General features: G+C 39.8%; 1 protein-coding gene across 4 annotated transcripts in view; it reads right to left on the bottom strand.

The window, feature by feature from the left end:
• The window catches only part of PARD3B (par-3 family cell polarity regulator beta), a 1,015,202-nt gene that overhangs the window by 571,183 nt on the left and 420,725 nt on the right, over positions 1-23,294 (bottom strand). Inside the window, exon 1 of one of the 4 annotated variants that reach the window (XM_019838516.3) lies at positions 2,795-2,809. The exons of the other annotated variants lie outside the window; for them this stretch is intronic. The gene's annotated coding sequence lies outside the window, so the exon portion shown is untranslated. Of the gene's footprint in view, positions 1-2,794; positions 2,810-23,294 lie in introns of those variants that run through there. 4 annotated transcript variants of the gene reach the window in all.

Genomic DNA, 23,294 nt, shown 5'->3' with positions numbered 1-23,294 from the left:
GGATGGCTCAGTTGGTTAAGCATCTGACTCTTGATCTCAGCTCAGGTCACGATCTCATGTTTGTGGGACCACACCCTGCGTCAGACTCTGTGCTGACAGTGTGGAGCCTGCTTGGGATTCCCTCCCTCTGTCTCTCTCTACCCCTCCCCTCCTTGCTTGCTCATGCTCTCGCACTCTCTCTCTCTCAAAATGAATAAACAAACTAAAAAAAAAAAAAAAAAGAAATTCATACAAAATATCCTTACAGAAACAATTTTTTCCAAAGCCTGGAAGTAAATGCTGATGAATAACATTACTTAGGCACTTCCCCTTCAGCCTGCAAACTGGGGCATCCCAGTTGTGAATTCGATATAACTCCTTTTGTTGCAACTATCCCTTCATGCTCTGCACCTGAGAACTCTAGATAAGAAGGTAGTTCTACCCTGCGGACTTCAGTCACTGTACCTGTGACAGTCAGACATCAGAATCACAAACGAAGAATGACAGAAATCTACTTGCACCTGCAGAGAGGTTAAAACAGCTGTGGTTGAAGTCCAGCTGTCAGGAAATTTCTGGGTTTTGCAGGCTTATTTGAAAAGGACATGAGAAGTCAGGCTGATATTAGGGACAGCATGCAAATGGAGCTATTTTTATTTTTATTTAGCGAATGGCTCAACTCTGATTTTCATTCAATTTAACGTAGCAGCATGCCAGTATGAATATGGGAAGGCTTCCTTAAAAATTCTCCAAATTTTAGGAGTGAAGTTGGTTTGCAGGACCATTTAGATAGCGCGGCATGAAGTGAGGCTGTTGACAAGGTGAATTCTAGACACGTAGACAAGTATGGAATGATAAACAGGTAGATGAGATGGCCTCTGTGTTTACAGATTTCACAGTAGGGTGACACCTTGGTTCCCAAACTGCCTAAATGTTTCCACTGTTTACTTCCATCCACTGTGGAACCTCTACCGTGACAGTACAGGGCATGCTGCCCCTTGGCCCCAGGTGGGACCTTGGCTGTTGCTAATTTAAAATAGTTTTCAACCTGTGGCACTGACCACAGACCTGCAGATGCCAGTTCATGGCACTGTCAGTCACCTCTTGAGAAGTAGTTGGGAACTTTTATCTTTTTGCTCCCTCAGTTTTCATCCATTTCTGAGTCTTGCAGCAAGATTACATTTCTGAATCTTCTCAACCCATCCTGTCTCTACCTCCAGTGTTAGGCAACTAATCTCAGGTCTTTTCCCAAAGTGTGTTCCACTCTACCGGTGGGATGGCCTTTCCCCACCCCCCATAAGGGACATTTGACAATGACTGGAGATATTTTGGTTGTCGCTAACGTGGGGGTAAGTATGGGGGTGCCCCTGGTATCTAGTGGGGAGAGGCCAGAGACCCTGCTCAACAATGTACAATGCCCAGGAAACAGCCTCTTCAGTATAAAGAATCATCCGGTCTAAACTGTCAGTAGCGAGTGCCGAGGTTGAGAAAGCCTGCCACCACACCACGGGATGCACAAAGGAGCAAGGAACAGATCCTCTATGCTGGAAATTAAGCAGTCTTGGGGATAATGACACGTATACACAGAACCGTCCAAGAAAAAAAGCTCAAGTGCCTAAAAATAACTATTCTGAATAATTAAACTACGGTTATAAATTATGAATACCAAAAGAAGATAGATGAACACAAGAAGACCACAGAAAGTAAATAAGAATTGGCATTAGAAGTACAAGTAATACAAACGACCCTGGGAAAACAGCTTCGTGCCTGCCTGGGGAGGTCTCTGATGGCAAGCTGCCGTCTGGCCAAGGGAAAGCACATTTGGTTCTAAACTCATGTTGGAATCCAGAAGGGAGAGGCAGGGGCCCGGCCTGCCTTGGTGAAGACAGTATGTGAGCAAGACTCAACATACTACCTAGACTTTAGGTCCATTAGCCAAAATTTGAAACTCTTAAATATATCTTATTCTCTTGCTTATGCTAGACAAGTAAAAGGTACTAACTTTTACATATTTTAAATACAATATTTTTTAAATGGAGCATTTTGGAAGCACTTTCATTTGGGAGTTCAAGATAGTTTCTCCTCTGTCTGATACCTAGCAGTGTAATAAATTATCTGTGGAATGACTTTAGTGGTTTCACCTTGAAGTACTGTAATAAATACTTCCAACTTGTTTATGGCTTTCTTTCCATGATCCCAACACAGCAAGGGACAACAGGCAGGTTTACACACTGAAAACAAGATAAATACAGCTATGCTTAAGTTATATGTGCAGTTAAAACTTTCTCTTTAATGTGGTTGCATGTGTCAGGCTATCAAGCGTCTTTCTATGATTGGCACCTTAAAGAATAGTCTAAGATAAATCCCAAATCCTCAGAATTCTAAGCTTATTCTCCCAACATTCTACTACTGACCATTGTCACCTACTCTTCTTTCCTTGTAAACCTACATTATAAAGCAGCCAAAAATCAAGGGAGGCACGGAAAACAAAATCCATTCTGTTTGCACGTCAGCAGCTTTGGGCAGGAAAAGTTGATTAGTTGTTAACATTTTGAATTCTTCCTCTAAAAGTAAACTTTATAGAAGACACTAGTTATCAAGGTGTATATTGATATTAAACAAGCAGAAAAAATAGAAATACATATTAGGCTAAATATAATAATTGATCTACCTTAAAACCTTATCTCAAAGACAGTGAAACAGTAAAAAAAAAGATTAAGGCTACAGAGACAAAACTGGGGAGAAATGAAAGCAGGAGGTGAGTGATGCCAACACAACACTGGAAGATGCGAGGTGGAGATACAAGTGATTATCTTACCAGATGGGAGAAAGCTGACGTCTAAGATACTTCAGACCAAGAAAGCCAAGTGAAGCTGTAAAAACCTTGGAAAGCTCAGGAACTGGGGAAACCAGGTATCTCTGAAAGCCAGTGTGGGGCTGACAGCGGCATGATGGATAGAAAACAAATAAAATGCTCAGTTAGGTCTTGTCCTATTTCCTTCCATCAGTCTCATGCTCCAGAGACTGTCCCCTTCTCTTATCTTTGCACACATTGGAGTTGTATTCTCTGGAGAGGATGACCAAAGAGGATCTACAACGTGAGATGCCAGGAATTGCTGGGGGGGGGAGGGGGGGCGCGGGACGTGAGGGCGGGTGTGAGGCTCTGTACTGAAAACCAAGGAAGTAAGTGAAAGTCTGAATACCAAATAGTGAGATCCCCTCCTCTTTTCTCAAGCCGGGTTTCCAAAACACTGCCATCCAGACTTAAGGCTCTAGGCAAGGAGCCTGGAGGAAATTGAGAAGAGATTCATAGCAGCCTGCCTCCATGATGGCCCCAATAATCCCTGCTTCCGGGATCCATAGTGTTGTAGTCCTTTCCTACACAGTAGGCCCTTCCTATACACTTCCTGCATAGGATCAGCCCATGTGATGAATAAAATATGGCCAAAATATTGGTATGTCATTTCTAGGATTGGGTTTGAAAACGGCACTCTGTTGTGGAGGCATGCTCAGTTACTTTCACTCTGAAATCACTCATTGTGGGGAAATTTAGTTGTTATGCCCTAAGCAGACTTACAGACACACCCTAGTGGTGAAGGACAGGCAACAATCACGTGAGTACAGTCCTGTAAGTGAACCTAAGAGTGAATTCTCTGAAACAGTCAAAACTTAACATTAAAAATAGCAGGGTACAAAAAGGAGTATTCAAGAAACAAGAAAGCTCAAAGAAAGGAAGAGCACAATGGTGGAAATAAAAAATAAATAAGTACAATTATAGAAGTAACCCAAGGGTCCATTGATAGATGGATGGATAAAGAAGATGTAGGTTAAGTGTCCAGCTCTTGATCTCAGCTCAGGTGTTCATCTCAGGGTCATGAGTTCAAGCCCTGTGTTGGGTTCCATGCTACTTTAAAAACAGAAAAAAGAGGGGTGCTTTGGGTGGCTCAGTTGGTTAAGCATCCGACTCCGTCACGATCTCACAGCTCGTGAGTTTGAGCCCCGTGTCAGGCTCTGTGCTGACAGCTCAGAGATTGGAGCCCGCTTTGGATTCTGTGTCTCCCTCTCTCTCTGCCCCTCCCCTGCTCGCACTCTGTGTCTCAAAAATAAGTAAACATTAAAAAATTTTTACAAAAGGGCACCTGGGTGCCTCAGTCAGTTAAGCATCCAACTTTTGATTTTGGTTCAGGTCATGATCTCACAGTTCATGAGTTCAAGCCCTGAGTCAGTGCAGAGCCTGCTTGGATTCTCTCTCTCCCTTTCTCTCTGCCCCTCCCCCACCCATGTGCACTCTCTCTCTCTCTCAAAATAGATGAACGAACTTAAAAAAAGAAGAATATGTGGTATATACAATGGAATATTACCCAGCCATAAGAATGAAACTTTGCCATTTGCAACAACATGTGTGTATCTAGAGGGTATAATGTTAAGTGAAATAAGTCAGAGAAAGAGAAATACCATCTGGTTTCACATATGTGAAATTCAAGAAACAAAACAAGTGAAAGAAGGAAAAAAGAGAGACAATCCAAGAAACAGATTCTTAACTATAGAGAACAAACTGATAGTTACCAGAGAGGAGGTGGGTAGGGAGTTGGATGAAGCAGGTGATGGGGATTAAGAATGCACTTATCATGAGCACTGCATAATGCACAGAACCGTCGAATCACTAGAGTGTGCACTTGAAACTAATAAAACACTGTATGTCAGCTATACGGGGATTTAGATAAATAGAAACATACATACATACATACATATATACATACATACATACAAAGATGCTGGAAGATAAATTTGAAAAAAATCATCCAAAAAGTAGTACAAGACAGACACAGAAATGGAAAATAGGAGAGAAAACATAAAGACCTAGGATGTTTAGCCTCCAGCTAATATAGAATTTCAGAAAGAAAAATATAGAGAAAATAGAAAGATGCATTAGCTGTCAAATAAATAATACAAGACAGGTTTCCAGGATTGAGGTAGCTGAATTTCCAGATGAAAAAGTCCTACTGAGGGCCCAGTTCACTGAAAACACGTAGACGTGATACTGCGGATCACTAAATTTTCAGAACACTAGAGGTAAACAGAGGATCCTACAAGTTTTGCAAAAGGAAAAAAAATGTATACCTAGGATCTAGAATATGAATGGCACCACATTTCTCTAAAGCAAAATTGAGGGCTAGAAAAAGCTATGGCTCCAAATTTCAGAAGGGAAAGATTTCCAGCCTAGAGTTATAAATGTAGGCAGACTACAAATCAAGTATGATGGTAGAATGAAGGCATGTTTTAGAAATAAGTTCTTTCAAAACATGTTTGCTCTCACCCGATTTCTCTTAGAAAACTACTGAAAGGTGCACCTTATGAAAATAAGGGAATAAACCAAAAAAGAGGCAACATGGACTTAATGATAAAGAGGGGACCCAACCCAGGAGAAAGGCGAAGGGGTCCTCCTATGTGTTGCAGCTGTGAGTGGACCTCGAGAGAAACCATGCAGGCTGAACGAACAGGATCCAAGGAGGATGCTGACAGGAATGACTTCAAGAATAAAGTGGGGCACACCTGGGTGGCTCAGTCGCTTGGGCAACCGACTTCGGCTCAGGTCATGATCTCACAGCTGGTGGGTTCGAGCCCTGTGTCAGACTCTGGGCTGACAGCTCAGAGCCTGGAGCCTGCTTCGGATTTTATGTCTCCCTCTTTCTTTGCTCCCCTCCCCCCTGCTGCCGCTTGGAAAAAAGAGAATAAACAAACTGGTGGACTGACAAGCTTGACCATACCATGGGCAATTTTATATTTCTGTTAGGAATTTAAGTTTTTTAAGTGTTCATTGATTTTTGAGAGAGAGACAGAGAGAGACTGAGACTGAATGTGAGCAGGGGAGGGAATGTGAGCAGAAAGAGAGGGAAACACAGAATCCGAAGCAGACTCCAGGCTCTGGGCTGTCAGCACAGAGCCCGACATGGGGCTTGAACCCACAAACCGTGAGATTATGACCTGAGCCGAAGTTGGCTGCTTAACTGATTGAGCCACTCAGGTGCCCCATGGAAATTTTTAATTAAAATTGTTATTAATATGTATTCATTACTTAGCTCTAGAAAAATCATATAATGAAGGAAACGTGGTCATAATGCATTACATACCCTATAGTATACACACACATATTGCAGGTATGTAAATATATATGTGTGTAAATGTATATATACATATATGTGTGTATATACACAGAGATAAAAGAATAATGTAAGTACAAAGCAGAGATTGTACCCAGATTTCATTATAATTATTTTTTTAAATGACAGGGGGAGAAAGCTGAGGGTGTTTGGTATAAGAGAGTTTAACTCCTCCTCTTACATAATTAGGAAGGCAAAGGCAATGTCTCAGGTTCAAAAATATCAAAAAGGGTATAAGCTTTCTATCTAGAAGAAACTAGAAGAAACAACCCAAAGAATTATCAATAGTTGTCTAGAGAATAGGAATCAGCACGAGGGACTACTTTTTCTTACAGAACTTTTGAGAGAGTACTCTTAAGCTTTGGACATTTTCATTGACAATTTCTTTTTTAAATAAGATAAAAAGGACTAACTTAACAGATACAAAGCAAGCAAAACGGAGAGAAAGGTGATATTCACATGTGTGATGAAGGCAGATATTAGGTTAAAAGTACCACACAGGAGGGGCGCCCGGGTGGCTCAGTCGGTTAAGCGTCTGACTTCAGCCAGGTCACGATCTCGCGGTCCGTGAGTTCGAGCCCCGCGTCGGGCTCTGGGCTGATGGCTCAGAGCCTGGAGCCTGTTTCAGATTCTGTGTCTCCCTCTCTCTCTGTCCCTCCCCCGTTCATGCTCTGTCTCTCTCTGTCCCAAAAATAAAAAAAAAAACAAAAACAAAAAACATTGAAGAAAAAAAAAAAAAGTACCACACGGGATAAGGTCGGATGTGAAGGGATGATAAAAATGTACCTCCTCTTGTATGTACCAAAAATACAGCACTCGTTTTAAAAACACGTTTGAAGTGTTTCAACAAAGTCTAGAAGACACTCTCATGACACTGAAGACCTTTGGTGTTTTTTGTTTTCAAACTTGGTGGCAATCAGAGTAGCACGTAAAATCTCCCATTTCCAGCTTGCTGCATTTTCATCTGATAAACTGAGTATGAATGGCTGTTTTATGGGTGTAAAGGGCCTTTCTTCACTGAAGGGGGGAAACCATTCACGTGAAAACCAGCTCTTCTGGTGAGAATGCTTCTAGGCTTCCTCTTCTGTGAGTATAGTTTCAAAGTGGTGAATTGTTCCTCACCATCTCCAGAACAAATCTGCTCTTTTTCTTTAAAGAAATGGGCACTTCTCTGGTGTCAAGTCCAGTGACATTTGACATTACTATTAATATGTTTGGAAATGTATTTTTGAAAAGCCCATTTCCTCCCCTTTGTCTTCCACTTGATTGTTCTACTCTTGTATTTTCTGATGCTGAATAATAAATAGAAGTCAGCTTTATCTATCTCTAGACTAAATAAACTGAGATAAAAGAGAGGTATGTAAGCTAACAATCCGTTAAGTATAAAACAGGGCAAAACAAAGTCTCTCTCAAGTAAATCAATTTAAGACTCGCTAGAAATAATACAGGTCAGAAGATAACACTGTGATACATGTAAAAGTTAGTCCCTGTTTAGAGACGATTATTCTTTGTAGCAGAGAGGTTGGGGGATTTTTCCAAGATGACACAGCTTCTACAGAGGTCATAGAACTGTTACAATCAAGAATCAAGTACCTGCGAAACCTTGGGAATAAATACTACCGTCCAAGTTACATTATGACCAATCATGATAAATTAGAGATTGAGAAGAAAGAAATAAACTTTGAAAACATGAAGTGACATAAAATGCGGTGCCTGGCGTACAGAAAGCATGCAAATATTTACTGAATGAATTTATTAACATGAAGCAAATTTAAACAGATCTACATGACACCGTATTTTTATATTGTGAGGTAAGTTCAACTTTGACATAACTTGAAAGAAACAGAGGTACTTAGAATATGCATTGTAATTAAAATAACAAAGTGATACCATTTACCATAAATCATTTATTTGACATAATATTATACTGTGAGGTGCTCAATACAGGAATGTTCGCGGCCAGCTATTCCCAAAAATTTTGTAGAAGAAATAAACTGATGCTGAAAGAGTCCTCTTGGAATATGTTTACCAGGGGTGGGGGAGTATACTACCAAGAAAACACATGCATTATGATCCCACATCTATTAAAAACTAGAATTTAAAAGTGTCTACACCAAAGTGTTAAAATGTTGCACTTATGGGGCGCCTGGGGGGTTCAGTTGGTTGAGCGTCTGACTTAGGCTCGGGTCATGATCTCACCATTTTTGAGTTCGAGTCCCACGCTGGCTTGCTGCTGCTGTCAACATGGAGCCCTCTTCAGATGCTATGTCCCCCCTCTCTCTCTGCCCCTCCCCCCTCTCTCTCTGCCCCTCCCCTCCCTCTGTGCCCCTCCCCTCTCTCTGCCCCTCCCCCCTCTCTCTGCCCCTCCCCCCTCTCTCTCTGCCCCTCCCCTCTCTCTCTGCCCCTCCCCCCCTCTCTCTGCCCCTCCCCTCTCTCTCTCTGCCCCTCCCCTCTCTGCTCCTCCCCTCTCTCTCTGCCCCTCCCCTCTCTTTCTGCCCCTCCCCTCCCTCTGTGCCCCTCCCCCCTCTCTCTCTGCCCTCCCCTCTCTCTCTGCCCCTCCCCTCTCTCTCTCTGCCCCTCCCCTCTCTCTCTACCCCTCCCCTCTCTCTGCCCCTCCCCTCTCTCTGCTCCTCCCCTCTCTCTCTGCCCCTCCCCTCTCTTTCTGCCCCTCCCCTCCCTCTGTGCCCCTCCCCCCTCTCTCTCTGCCCCTCCCCCCTCTCTCTCTGCCCCTCCTCTCTCTCTCTCTCTCTCAAAACTAAATGAAACAGTAAAAACTAAAATGAAATGCTGCACTTATGCTTAGTTGTGAGCAGTGGGATTATAGTAATTTCTAATTTCTTCCCTTTGATTGCCAATATTGCACTTTTAGATTCTCCTACAATGAGCAGATACCAGCTCAATATTACCTATTAGTTTTTTAACAACGGATTTGCAGATGTAGAATTTGAACCCAGATCCTTCAGTCCAAGTGAAATACTGCTTGTCACTACTGGCTCCTGCCTCTGTGCCAAGCTCTTCACATGGTCACCCTTGTTCTCCGGGACAGCCTGTAAAATAGGTATCACCTGCTCCCATTCCACAGGGAGACAGAGAAGAGTGAGGTGCTTGCTCTCTCCCATCTTTGAAAACTCGATTTTAGTGAGCCAATACAACTGAATGTTTCCAGGGAGGCGGGTTTAACCAATGATTCTATGAAGCATGGAAAAATAAATACCCCCTCGAGAAGGAGAAAAAGGAAGGAAGGAAGGAGGAAAAAGTAAAACGAGCTCGACTATTAAAAGAAGAGAGCTTAAACCCGAGCGGGGGTTGTGCCGTGTGCACGTGAGGCTTCATGGAATGATCCAGACTCTCCCCCTAAGTCTCAACAGAGATCGTGCTTCAGGAAGCAGAGGAGCCCAGCGGAGAGGCTGCTTGAGGATACGGAGGGCGAGAGACTGAAAGCCTGAAATAAACGTGACGGGAATCCTGAGAGCACATCAGGTCGAACGGATGAATAGCACATCTCTCATTTCGGCTGCAATGCTTTAGGTCTAATTTCTGGTTTTAATCCTAATAGTTATCCTCACGTATTTGAAGTGATAATAAAGAGAAATGCAATATTTATTTGCCATATGTATCTTAATTTAATTTATGAAAATATTATCGATATGACATTGCCTTGGCAACTTAACAGTTTTCACAATGGACACGCATTACCATCATTTCATTTCATTTCCTTCTGCCTTCATAATATTGCCTTAGCATTGTCAGAAAGTTCTCAGGATAGCGATGCAAATCAAAGCTTCATTACAAAGCCCAGTGAAATAGCATTATTGCAAGAACGTTTCATGAAAGGTAACTACTGTGCATGCTTAGGGCCTGAACTGAAATGATAAAATATAGATTTCATTTATTTTTATAACAAAACCTTATTTTTAAAAAAAAAAATAACACCTGGTCTTCTAAATCTTCACTCCTCAATTCATTTACTCAGAGGGAAAAGAACTGTTTCAGAAGCAGGAGCATAGGCTAGAATATACAGGATATTTCTCATCATCCACACTGACAATGCACTGAATGATTAAATATTCTCTTCCATGGCTCCCTCTATGAGACAAGAACAAAAGAGCCCTCAGGGCTGAGGACCTAGAGGGGGTAATTTCAAGAAGCAATATAGTGATACCCCAAATTTTAATAAGAATACAGTCTCCCAATACCTCGCTAACCTAGCCCATCTCCTGAATTACACTATGAAATTGCCTGAAACTCTCCTTAACTCTGTTTCTGAAATCCAGTCTAAACTAATAAAATGAGAAGGGCTTCTTCGCGCCTCCCACCCAGGACTCTATTTTGGTAATTCACCTTGATGCATTCCAAGGGTCTATAATAATGCAGTTCCCAAGCTAGACACCATGGAAGATCCAAAGCAAGCCACATCATGGCCCCTTCGTGGAGGCTATGGGGAAAATCAGATGCACATAAATTATTACATTCATGAAAAAACATTAAAGTAGTCAAACTCACAGAAGCAGAAAATAGAATAGTGGTAGGGAGAGAAAAAGGGAGAATCCATGTTCAATGGGTATAAAGTTACAACGATGAATAAATTGTAAAGAACACAGTGTCTACAGTTAACGATACTGAATTGTACGTTGAAAAACTTAAGAGTGTAAGATGGCATGTTAAGTATTCTCACCACAGAATTAAAAAAAAAAACTAAAAAGCAAGAAGACATAATAAATCTTTTGGGGGTGATGAGTATTTTATTACCTTGATTGTAGCGATGGTATTATACGTGTATTCATATGTCCAAATTCATCAAAACGTATACATCAAATATATGCAACTTTTGTATACTAAATGCCTCAATAGAGATGAAAGAAACAAACAACAAAATGAATTAATGCATTCCATAAATATGCTACTTTGGGGCAGGCACTAATCTAGGCTCTGGGGTCATAACAAAAGAAAAAAAAAACAGTAGAGATTCAGGGTCTCCAAGAGCTTACTTACATTATAGACAACAAGCAAAATTAACTTGCTTACAATGTTTCAATGTTAGGTGTGGCTAAGTGCTATTGAAAAACAAAAGAGCATAGCACAGGCGGGACAGAGTGGTCAGGACAGACTACTGAGAAGGTAATTTTTGAGCAAAGGTCTGAAGGCAGTGAGGTAGGTAGCTATGTAGATCTCTGGGGGAGTGAAACCATCTGGGTGAAGCCCCAAGAGGGGAGCATATCAGGCATTTGTATTTAAGGACAAAGCCAGTGAAACCGGCAGGTGGGAGCCTATGGGAAAGTAGTAGGGCCTGAGGTCAGAGAAGTAACAGGTACTAGATAACAAAGGCCTCGTAATTCACTGTGGTGGGAGAGTAATGACCCATCACCTGTCCCAAGATGTCCATGTCTAATCCCTGGAACCTGTGAATATGTTGCATTAGACACAAGGGGAAATTAAGGTACCAGATGGAACTAACACTGCTAATCTGCTAGCTTTAAGACAACAAGATTAACCCAGATTATTTGGGTGGGTCCGAGGGGCCTTTAAATGTGGAAGAGGGAAGGAGAAAAAGTCAGCGACAAGAGTGATAAAGCATGAGAGAGACTCAATGGGCCACTGTTGGCTTTGAGGATGAAAAGGGACCGGGAGCCAGGAAATGCAGCTGACATTTATAAGCTGGAAAGGCAAGAAAACAGATTCTCCCCTAAAGCTTCCAGAAAGGAACTCAGTCCTGCCAACCCCTTAATGTTAGCCCAGTAAAATTCTGAAACTATAAAACAATAAATTTCTACTGTTTTAAGCTACCAACTTTGTGGTAATTTCTCATTTTTCTGCATCAACAGAAAAATAATCTGCCCATCGAAAGGAATTTGACTTGAACTTTGTGAAAATAAATAAAGGAAACCTCATTACCCTGGAATTAAGAGGCCCTGAAGTGGGAGCTCTCATGCACTGCCAGCCACCAGGAGCAGCAGGCCTTCCGTTCCCTAACAGGAAGCACCTTACTTTACATACCTCAGCAGGAGGAAGGAAGAATACCCCCTTGCCCAGCAACAGCCCTGCCAATGAGAAATTGCCACACGTAGCCAATAAGAAGCCATAAAAGATCCTTCCAGCTTTTTCCGTTGCCCTGTAAAAGCAATCCCCTCACCCCCTGTTCTCCATATTTGCCTGTGGTTCGCCATGGTTTGCTTGTCCTGAATGGCAATTCTCTGCTATTCCTGAATAAACTCATTTTGAGGGTAAAATAGTTGCCTTTTTTGTTTGTTTGTTTTAAAGAGACAGACAGCTTGTGAACTTAAGCAGGGGAGAGGGGTAGAGGAAGAGAGAATATCCTAAGCAGGCTCTGTGCTCAGCATGGAGCCTGACATGGGGCTCAATCCTACGACACTGAGATCATGACCTGAGCTGAAATCAAGAGTCGGACACTCAACCGACTGAGCCACCCAGGTGCCCCGGCTCTTTCTTTTAAGGTCAACAACTCTCAATGGACTGGGGAGCTACTGGATGACTTGGAGCAGAGGAGGGACTGGATCTGACCTATATTTTAAAAATTCGCTCTTCTTGCAAGTTAAGAATAGACTATGGAACAGCAAGGGTGGAGGCAGAAGACCAGATGAAAGGTTTGCAGAGGGAGAGAGGATGGAGACTTGAACGAGAGCTGTCGAGGTAGAGGTGGTTGGATGATTAGGTTGGAGAAAAACATTGTTCTGAGATAGCAGGACTCAAGGCTCCCTGAAAAAGGAAGTGCTTGCTTTGAATCTGCAAAGACCAAATGCTTTCCTCCAGGTGAAAATGACAGTGGGAAAGAAAGCCGGACGGGGGGTGCACAGGGGAAAATTCCATATTGAGCAAAGATTATTGAGGGCACAGAGCTGGAAAGTTCAGCCTGGGGACCGACCATTCAATGACGTGGCCTGTCTGAAATGTCATAGCCAGACTATATATATATTTTTAAGGCTGTAGATTTATTCTTTAAATGAAGCTTACAGTCTGCAAGAGGGCAGGAACAGGACTTCTTGAGAGAAGGCTAGGACTGTTTATGACTTGTTTGGTTGGTAAGCTAGGAACGTACACTTTCACCTTGTAAACGCTGTTCACTTCATGACTATTGACAAGCTTTAAGGGAATTGATGGGCGTTTAGTTTTTGAACTACTCACATGAGTAATATGAATGTTCGTAGTAGCTACTTATACTAGGGGTTGCAGTAAATATATTTTTGTTCAGGGAGACTTCCTTGATATTTCTTGGGGAATCTGATCTATAAAGGAGCCCAATTAAATTTTAATATATTTCCAATTTTTCTCTGTTCAATACTGTATATGAGACATTAGGGGAGAGCATCTTCCTAGTGTAGTCCTCAAGACTAAAAAGCTTCTCACATCTTGGGGTCACTCTCAACTATTTTAACAATGTCCACATCAGCCTAAAACAATCATCAAGCGATGTAAGTCTTGGGTGGTGTTGTACAACCTCATGGGGTTTGCCCTGCAATCAGTTCTTTTCTCCCTAATACAGGGGAGGAATGCATTAGCCCACTGACACTTTCATTGATGAGTTGTAACCAATGGGAGAACAGCTGAAGCGAACGTACCACCTCTGAGTCAGTTTTTAGATGCCTGTGTGAGACAACCCAGAGCTATCCCCCCCGATGCACCAAACAGGATGGCCAGGCATTCCAGAGAGGACCACTACAGATGATGGTGCCTGGCACTGGGGATCACTGAGTGACCCCATGGAGACTGTTGCTCTGGAGGACCGCTCAGACCTGCAGTGGACTTTGTGAGGAAATGAACTATGGTATTCAGCCACCAAGATATGGTGGTTTAGCCTCTTCAGACACTAATAACTATAAATCAGCAACAAAAGAAATGTAACACAGAATTGGTATTGTTGGGGTTTGATCCCACAGTCGTAAGTACTAGATATGCTTCCGAGCAAGCATTTAAATATCACTGTAAAAAGCAATAAAGTGTAAATCACACACTATGTCTATAGGACCAAAAAAAAAAAAAAAAAAAAAAAAGAAACCTCTAACATCCCTAACATTGTGTACAGTGACTTGGAATAAAATTTAGATTGATGATATCATACAAAGATTCAAGGCAGGTCCCTCAAACAATTTGAATGGAAGTAAGGATGCTGTATTAAGGAAACCAGTGGAGGAGCCAAAAAAAGTTCCTATCGTAGCAAGGTATTAGTATCACTAATAAACTTTACAGATGCAATCATAAAAATGTATTTTTAATTAAGTTAATAAATAAACTTAAGTAGACGTTTGGCTAGTTCACCTATTTCCTTAAAAGTTTTCATATCCTCACTGGGAAAATGGGGGTCACCTTGTATTTGACCGTGCCATATATTCAGGCATATATGGTATGTAATTTAACAAACGTGAATTTTCTGGGGAACTCTAATAAAAATCAAAACAAAGAAGAAAACATTACTTCTCTAATGTGAGCTACCAGCAGAAACCTTATCTAGTCCCCCAACCACTACAGGCACTCCATAAATATCAGCAACAGGTTTTATATAGGACACCTGAGCAGGCCCACTCAGCATAAAACACAAGGCTATGGCCGCACTGAAAACATAATTTAACAAGCCTAACGGAGCAAATCAAGCCGTTTAGCACTGGTCCCATTAGGATGGGAAAGGGCTCATTGTTAACGTTGTACTGTCCAGAACTTCTCCATCATGCGGCATCTGCTCCAGACAGTGATTTAGATGATCACATTTCAGTAAAAGCTTCAGCAGTAGTAGAGTCGCCTTCCCTAGTTTACCCCCACAGATGCACAATTTTTCTATAAAGGCAAAAGGAACAAGAGAAAAGAGGAGAGCGTACTTTGACTCTGGTAACACTTCTGTTTCTCATTGGTAACCATTCTGCTAACTGTCAGACTGAAAGAACTTGAAATTTATACTGCCCTTGTATCCTATAAGTAAATAGACTATTTTTCTGAACACTATTCCATGGAGATAAACCTTTAAAGTTTCTGTGGTCCTGAATGCATGCCAAACATTTTCCTTATCACTCTAAAAGTTCAGGTAAATGTATCATGTACCGCTTGCCTCCTAAGAAAGATTGAATTCACCGAAGTAAATTGGGTAGTTCTCAATACCACTTATCTTTATCACCTACAGTACTATTCTTCAACTGAGAGCACTCCAGTTCCAATGGTCTCCTTGTGAATATTATAGCAATTAAGGGCACCACTTTAATGTACAGGGGAAAGGAGAATGATTATCGGTGGGATTGGGACTCTGGAATTAAGTTTAAACATCACAGGGAAAATGTTCTCATCTCCAGTGGATAGAAAAGATTTGGTGTACTTGGCATTATCATCAGGTGAGATTGAAAAAGAACATGTTCAAAGTTCAAAACTCAGTTTTAAATAGTTTCTTTGCACATTCGATAGAAGTTGCCCAGACTAGTAGAAAATGCTTCATGAATTGATTTTCGGAAGTATGGAACCATGGAGATTCTAAGAAAATGTTTTTTAAGAATCATTCTTATGACAGTGTCATAGTTTGAAATATACTTCCACTTAACAGGGCAACATCCATCTTTCCTTTCATCCCCTATCCTTCCTTAACTTTTCTAGCAATGAAGTAAATGATGATGGCAGAGATAATAAGCTATAGAACCATCACACTTTAGGGTTGGAAGGAATCTTGTGGACCATATGGTAACCAAGAATTCTCTGTAGCGCATCCAATCTATGAATGAGATATTTGCCTCTGTATGAAAGAGGACGATATTCCTTTACGCTTCTACTTATGCTCTACATTAGAGCCAAACCTTAAAACTAATCCCATCTCTACCCCGATCAAAAATTTTCCACCAAGCTAGTGAGAATTCAAGAATAGAAATTATAGGGCAGCCTCACTCAACAGCATAGATACAAAAAGTCCTAAAGAAAATATTAACAAATTGAACCTAGTGCATGCGCTCTCTCTCTCTCTCTCTCTCTCTCTCTCTATATATATATATATATATATATATATATATTTAAATTTGAATAATCAATTAACACAACTCACAATATTAATAGATTAAAGGAGAAAAATATTTACCTCAAAGAATACAGAAAAAAAAATGTTTGGTAAAACTTAACATTCATTCACGCCAAAAGCTTTCGGTAAACTAGGAATTGAAAAACCTTCCTTAAGCCGAAAAAAAAAAATTATTTCATTTACTGTTACACTTTTCCTTCTTGCCTTACTATGTTAAGACCTCCAGTACAGTGTTGAACAGAAGTGACAATAGGGGATGATCTTATTTGTAATCTTAATAAGAACATAAAAAATTCACTCAGCTACTTTTCACCCTTGATTATGATATATAATGTGTGTGTATATACATGTCTATGTACATGTATACATACATATATGTATACATACGTATATGTATACATGTAAATATATAAAATAAAAATTCAAATATTTATTTTTAAAATTTACATTCAAGTTACTTATAATGTAATGATTTCAGGAGTAGATTCCTTAATGCCCCTTAACTGTTTAGCCCATCCCCTCTCCCACAAACCCTCCAGTAACCCTATGTTTGTTCTCCATATAAATATATGTTTATATTATAAATGTGTTATACAATGCTTATATACATAAACAAAACAAATCATATAAATAAAAATAAATATCAAATAAAAGTCACATATATGTAATATATAGTATAAAATGTATATGTATGGCAAAATGACAATCGAGAGTGAACTGTTGAGCAAACTCTTAAGGTCATGAATAAAATCAACTGCTATCGCCACTTCTACTCAATAATGGAGGTCTTAGCATAGTAAGGCAAGAAAGGGTTAATGAAGTAATAAAAAATTTTGAAAGGAAGAAATAAGATAATTATTACTCATAAATGATATGATTATGTGAAATCCCCAAAAGAAACTCTAGTTAAATTCTAAGAGTTCACAAAAGTCTTCAGGAAATTTTCTGTCTTAAAAAAAAACTTCAATTGAATTATATATTCCAGCAACAAACACAAACAAAATATTTAATAATATTCTTTGTAGCTGCTGCAAAAATACCAGGTAATTAGAAATAAATCCAAAGAGGTACAAGAGTTTATGAAGAGATCATCAACCTTCACTGAAGGGCAGTAAAGATGTAAATAAATGGAAACAGAGCATTATCACTGTTCTAAAGAATCACCATTGTTACAATGTCATCTCTCCTCAAACTCATCTATGTATTAAATTCAATCTCAAAGAAAATGCCATCAATTTTTTTTATTTTTGAAATGTGATAGGCCATTCTAAAACTGAAGTGGAAGAACAAAGGGCCAAGAACAGTCCAGCCACTCCTGAAGGAGATAAGCAATATGGGAGACCTGCCTTGACAGATACCATGAGATAGTATAAAGGTATAGTAATCAAGCATGCATAGTATTAGCATAGGTATAGATAGGATGACAAATGAAACAGTTTAGAGTATCCAGAAACACATAACAATATAACAGATATACAGATAAGAAATTTGAATTTTAACAGAACCAGCTGTGCAGACTGAGAGAAAACACAGATTTTATAAATAAATAGTGTCTGGTGGCACCTGGGTGGCTCAGTCGGTTAAGTGTCTGACTTCTGCTTAGGTCAGAATCTCGCGGTGAGTTTGAGCCCCGCATCAGGCTGTGTGCTGACAGCTCAAAGCTTGGAGCCTGCTTCAGATTCTGTCTCCCTCTCTCTCTGCCCTCCCCTGCTTGTTCACATGTGTGCTCTAAGATAAATAAACATTAAAAAAAATTCTAATAAATAGTGCCTGACAACTGTTCAACTGAATGGGAGAAAAATTATACCCCTATCTCACACCATATGCAAGACAATTTAAGCCAAGTAAAAGAAAATTTTAAACAGACAAAATTATAAAACTTTTACACAACAAAGTAGAAGAATCTCTGTATAACCTTTGGTGAGGGTCAGATTTGTTAAATAATATTATTTAAACATCTGAATAAAATTATTCAAACATAAAAAAAAGATTGATAAGTTTGCCTGTTAAAATCAAGAAATGAAGCCAAACACGTTTGAGAAAAAAAATCATCGAGTGCAAGAAGATATTTCCATTTATATATTATCTACAAATGATTAGTATTCTGAATTTGTAAAGGGATTTCTATAAATCAAAAAAAACAAAAATAAAAATGCAATAGTGGGGCGCCTGGGTGGCTCGGTTGGGCGACTGACTTCGGCTCAGGTCATGATCTCACAGTCTGTGAGTTCGAGCCCCGCGTCGGGCTCTGTGCTGACAGCCCAGAGTCTGGAGCCTGCTTAAGATTCTGTGTCTGCCCCTCTCTCTACCCCTCCCCTGCTCACGCTCTGTGTCTCTCAATAATAAGCATTAAAAAAAAAATTAAAAAAAAAACACAATAGAAAAATGGGCGAAAGCCTTGAATAGTAATCAGAAAAGAGTAAATCTGAACGGTTGACAATCATATTAAAGTACCCTTAAACTCAACCATAATTAAATATTTCATACCCATAAAATTGAAAAAAAATTTTAAAAACTGGCAATATTAAGTTTTGCTATGTGTAATATTTGGAATTTTTCACACTTAGTGGCTGAGAAAAATTGGTTAAAACGCTATGTGAAATAATTTGTCATTATTTAATATGTTTTGAAAACTGGCATGCTCTATAGATGAACATTAATATTCCTAGGGATATTTCTTAAGATGAAACTCTTACAGCGCTCCTCAGAATATATCAAGAAGGATTATAGTCATGGTACATGTATATACCTTGAAATAACACCACTGCTCATTAAAAGAAAACTGGACAACTATACAAGAATGAAAAAGAATGGATAGCAGGTACATGTAGCAGAATACATGCTTCTCAGGAATAACATTAAGAAAAAGCAACTTAGAGATGGATTTTTCTAGTACAGTTCCATTTACGAAGTTAAAAATCATACAAAACTAAAGAATATAATCCTCAGGGATATAAAAACAGTGGCCAAATTATAAAGAAAAGCAAAGGAATGATTATTCAAGACCAAAATGAAATAAATGGGATCAGCAAAAGGGGTACACAGGGGCTTTAAAGATAATGGCAATGTCCTTTTTCAAATGAGGTATTAGGTACATGGGTGTTCATTACATTGTTACTCCTCATTCCCAACGCAGAGTTTCAGACAAGTCTCTTATCTTATCCAGACTTCATAAAGAAAATGTCTTTCAATGATTTTTGGGAAAGTGTCTGGCTCCTTACCTTGGCCATCTAGGCCCTTCCAGACCTGGCCTCCTCCTAATTTCCAGTCATCTTCCTCCATACTTCTCCCCTCATCGTTACATACCTTGTGGCAACCACAATCCATGTTTTTAATTTCCTTGAACATACAATGCCACTCACTTTGTCTGAAATATTACTAGCTTGGTCCATGCCTCACTTCTCTGAGAACGCTTCCTGAAATTTCCCCACCCCAGCCCTTCTTTCTTTGAGGGAATTTTTCCTTAAGGGAATCTGTGGTGAGTTGTCACAGTGGCCTGTGTTCAGCTTATTATATTTTAATCCATCATTGCTACTATTCTGTGTGTATCTGCATGTAATAGGTTGTTTGTGTGGTGACAGAAAAGACCACTGCTATGCTGCCCATTGTTATAAGTCTACTAAGTCATCCAATGTCTGGAATGTAGGTGACAGCTGATAAATATTCCTTGGTGAATAAATGAACAAACAGATGAATTAATTCCTTCTTGCAGAAGCCCATTTTTTTTTCCATTACTGGATGGATCTAACAGTTAAAAAATTATTTGTCATATTGGATCTGCCTGTCTCCCCACAACTTCATCTATTAATCCCACTTATGCTTGAGCTACATCGTCACAGTGAGATACGTGATAGGTCACGGAAATTGGTAGGAGAAAGAGCTACAGATGAAGAGTCAAGACAGTGAGATTCTGGTTCAGGGACATCTACTTTATGACCTCTTCCAGCCGTAATTTCTTCCTATGCAGTAAAATGCAATACCATATTTTATGTTGTTTCACGGTACCATAAGATCATATGTACACAAACATGAATTCTGCTATTAAAAGCAATCATCAGGTAATTTTGTTTCAAAATAAAATCTTCCTTTTTTTCATGTTTATTTATTTATTTTGAGAGAGAGAGAGTGAGAGCGCATGTGTGAGCAAGAGCAGGGGGGAGGAGCAGAGAGAGGGACAGAGAGTATCCCAAGCAGGCTCTGCACTGTCAGCACGGAGCTCAACGCAGTGCTCAAACCCATGTACTGCATGAGATGATGACCTAAGCCAAAAACAAGAGTGAGATGCTCAACTGACTGAGCCACCCAGTACCCCCCTCAAAATCAAATCTTCCTTTAACTATCATCCTATAATAGGGACACACCTTTCCTACAAGTTTCTGATTTCTCTTTTATTTTTACTTAGTGAGAGCTAAGTAAGTTCAGGAGTGTGAAATGAGGAACAATCTCCAACTCTGAAATTCTTGAACAAAGTTCTTTCCTTTTCCTGTCATGTACAGTTTTTTAGTTCACAATTTATTTTGTTCCCCCGAGAACGTGAAGGCCCTCTTTTTTCTTCATATGGGGCTTTGATATAGTGAAAAGCCAAACTTCAATTAGTAACATGGTATCATGCATTTAGTTCCAATCTAAGGTCACCTCTTGCTTGGCCAGAGGTTTTTGTCCCCATTGTACCTTTTGATCTCTGCAACTTATCCAGAGACCTTTCTCTTCATGTTCTCTTCCTCCTTCTGTGAGATGATAACCCTCACTAGACTCTAGACGTTACTCCCTTACTTATTTTTTTTGCCAGGTTTTCTCCTGACAACCTCTATCGCTGAACCCTGGTTTTCCCTCTCTACTTCAATAATTCTCCTTTCTAGTCTTTTAAGTGTCACTTTGGGGATTCTGCTTGTCAGCTGGATTAACACAGAGACAGATCCATTAACTTTGCTGAAAGAAGCTAATGGAATGAAGGCATCTCCCTATATGGGGATCATAGATAATATTTCTAACTTTTTCTGGCACGTGGTTAACATGCTTCTCGAATGAAAACCAGTGAAACAGAATTAAGATTCCAACCTGAGAAGACTGAATGAAAAGGCCTCAGTCATGGGGCACTGGAAAACAGCAATACTAAACAAAAAGATGAAAATAAAATTAGAGGTTAATTTTTTAATTTGGTCATGCATTCATTCAGTACATATTTATTGACTGACCACTACACAGCAGGCATTTCTGGGGGTTAAAAAGACAACAATGAACAAATGTTCATGTGCCTTCTGGAAAGAAAGGAAGACAAACACGTGAACAGTATGTGCCATCTTTATAATCTGTGCCCAAAATCCCAGAGAAACTTTTCTCTGACAAAGGTAATACCATAAAAAATGTTCTCGATGAAAGTACATATTTTATCCATCAACCAACATCCTATTCTGGTGATATGCTCAGAATTCAAAGGAAAATATCTTCCAAAATGATTTTATTCCCACAGAAAATATTTCTCTTTTGAATTTCCATGTCACCCCAGGGCCACGTTTCAAAACCACGTCTATTTGCAAATTAATTGCCTTGATTTTTTTTCAGTAAATGCTTTTATTTTATTTTATTTTATTTTTGTTTTTGGATATTTCAACTGGGTATTTCATAGTCCACAGTCCTTCAAAGTCATAGCTGTTCTCTTACTATATGGAAAGGTACCTTTGGCAGTTGTGTTAACTCTTATAATAGGACACTAGAGTGCCATTTAATATACCAATCCAGTACTATTTAGCAACCCTACAACAGAGTCCCTTATACATCTGGGAAATTTGATTCAGCACCTGTACTATTGTTTTAGAATTCCTCCCCAAAGGATGCATTTTCTCCAGGTAATGAAAAATACCTTGAAAAGAGACAGAGCTTTCGAATTTTGAGGAACTGCACTGAAGAAGATATGCAACAAATGGCTGTTGAGAATCTTATCACTTGAGTTGAAATTTTGCTCCTGCATTTTATGGCAGGAACTAAAAGGTTGGCAGAGAGATGGGAGAATGCTGTCCATCAAGCGCCTGTCAAATTATCCACCGAAAAGGTCATTCCAATGACAATTATTCTTCTAGCTGCTATCATATTAGGAATTTTGCCTGAGATTTTTTTTTAAACTCCACAGAACAGGCTATGAAACACTGAACAATCCCCACCTATGAAATCTAAAAGTCACTTCAGAATGTTAATAAGAATACCTAATAATATTAATTGCATATTTTAGAAATACAAACTTGCTAAAGGGAATAACTAATTGCAGGATGATTTCCTCTTACTCAGAGATAGCAATCTGAGACCCACAAACAAGGAGGCTCATTATTCAAGAGGTTGTCATACTAGTCTTTACATCTAAATTTAAGAACTCAAAGAAAGGTTATCACAGTTCATACTAGGTAAAGCAATGACTATTACAAACTAATAACTGCCAATGCTGAAACAAATCATGGTTTAGGACTGATCTATGCTACTCATAACACTTCACAGTTCCATAGAACTCAGAACAATGGCTCAGAAGCTTTTGTTGAGACCATTATTCTCTTTGTTCTTTTGCTGACTTATATACCTGTATTCTGCGAGGTGTCCTTTCAGTCAGCAATGGCATCTGACAGGGCTTAGTGAAGTAAAGGAATCCAGTAACACTTGATTTGCTGACAGAGGCCACTATCAAAGTCAGCAAAAGATGCAACGGGGGTCCTACATCCATGAAGGTTTCTAGCCCATGGCCCAAATCAAGTCCTTTTCAATATGATTCCCCTGCTTCCCCTCCTCATACCTTTGTCTATTGCCTGTATACGTCCCCAACTCTTCCCAGATCTACCCCTCCCCCGCCGCCCCCAGATGAAGCCAGCTTGGTATGTGAGGCCCCATCACTTGTTTCTACTTTCTTCAAATGGCTTTTTACATTTAACCACAATGACATGAGAAACCCCTACTCCTTGCATAAGATGCTCAGTTCAGTGTCAGGAACACCCTTTGTCCATTTGGTCAAAATCCAGAATGCTCATGGCAAGAATGCAAACATCGTGCAATTTTCTCCTCTTTGTTTTTCTGTGCAGTCTGAGTGAACTGCACACGCTCCCTTGCACTCAGTGACTTCACACATTCTATTTAAATGAATCAGTTGTGAAACCTTTCCTTCCAATTCAAGAAATTCCCTC

This window comes from Felis catus, chromosome C1 (assembly GCF_018350175.1).
Source record: "Felis catus isolate Fca126 chromosome C1, F.catus_Fca126_mat1.0, whole genome shotgun sequence".
In the NCBI taxonomy this organism is placed as follows: Eukaryota; Metazoa; Chordata; class Mammalia; order Carnivora; family Felidae; genus Felis; species Felis catus.
The sequence above is the reverse complement of the archived record's forward strand: the minus strand, read 5'-3'. Positions and strand labels throughout refer to the sequence as shown.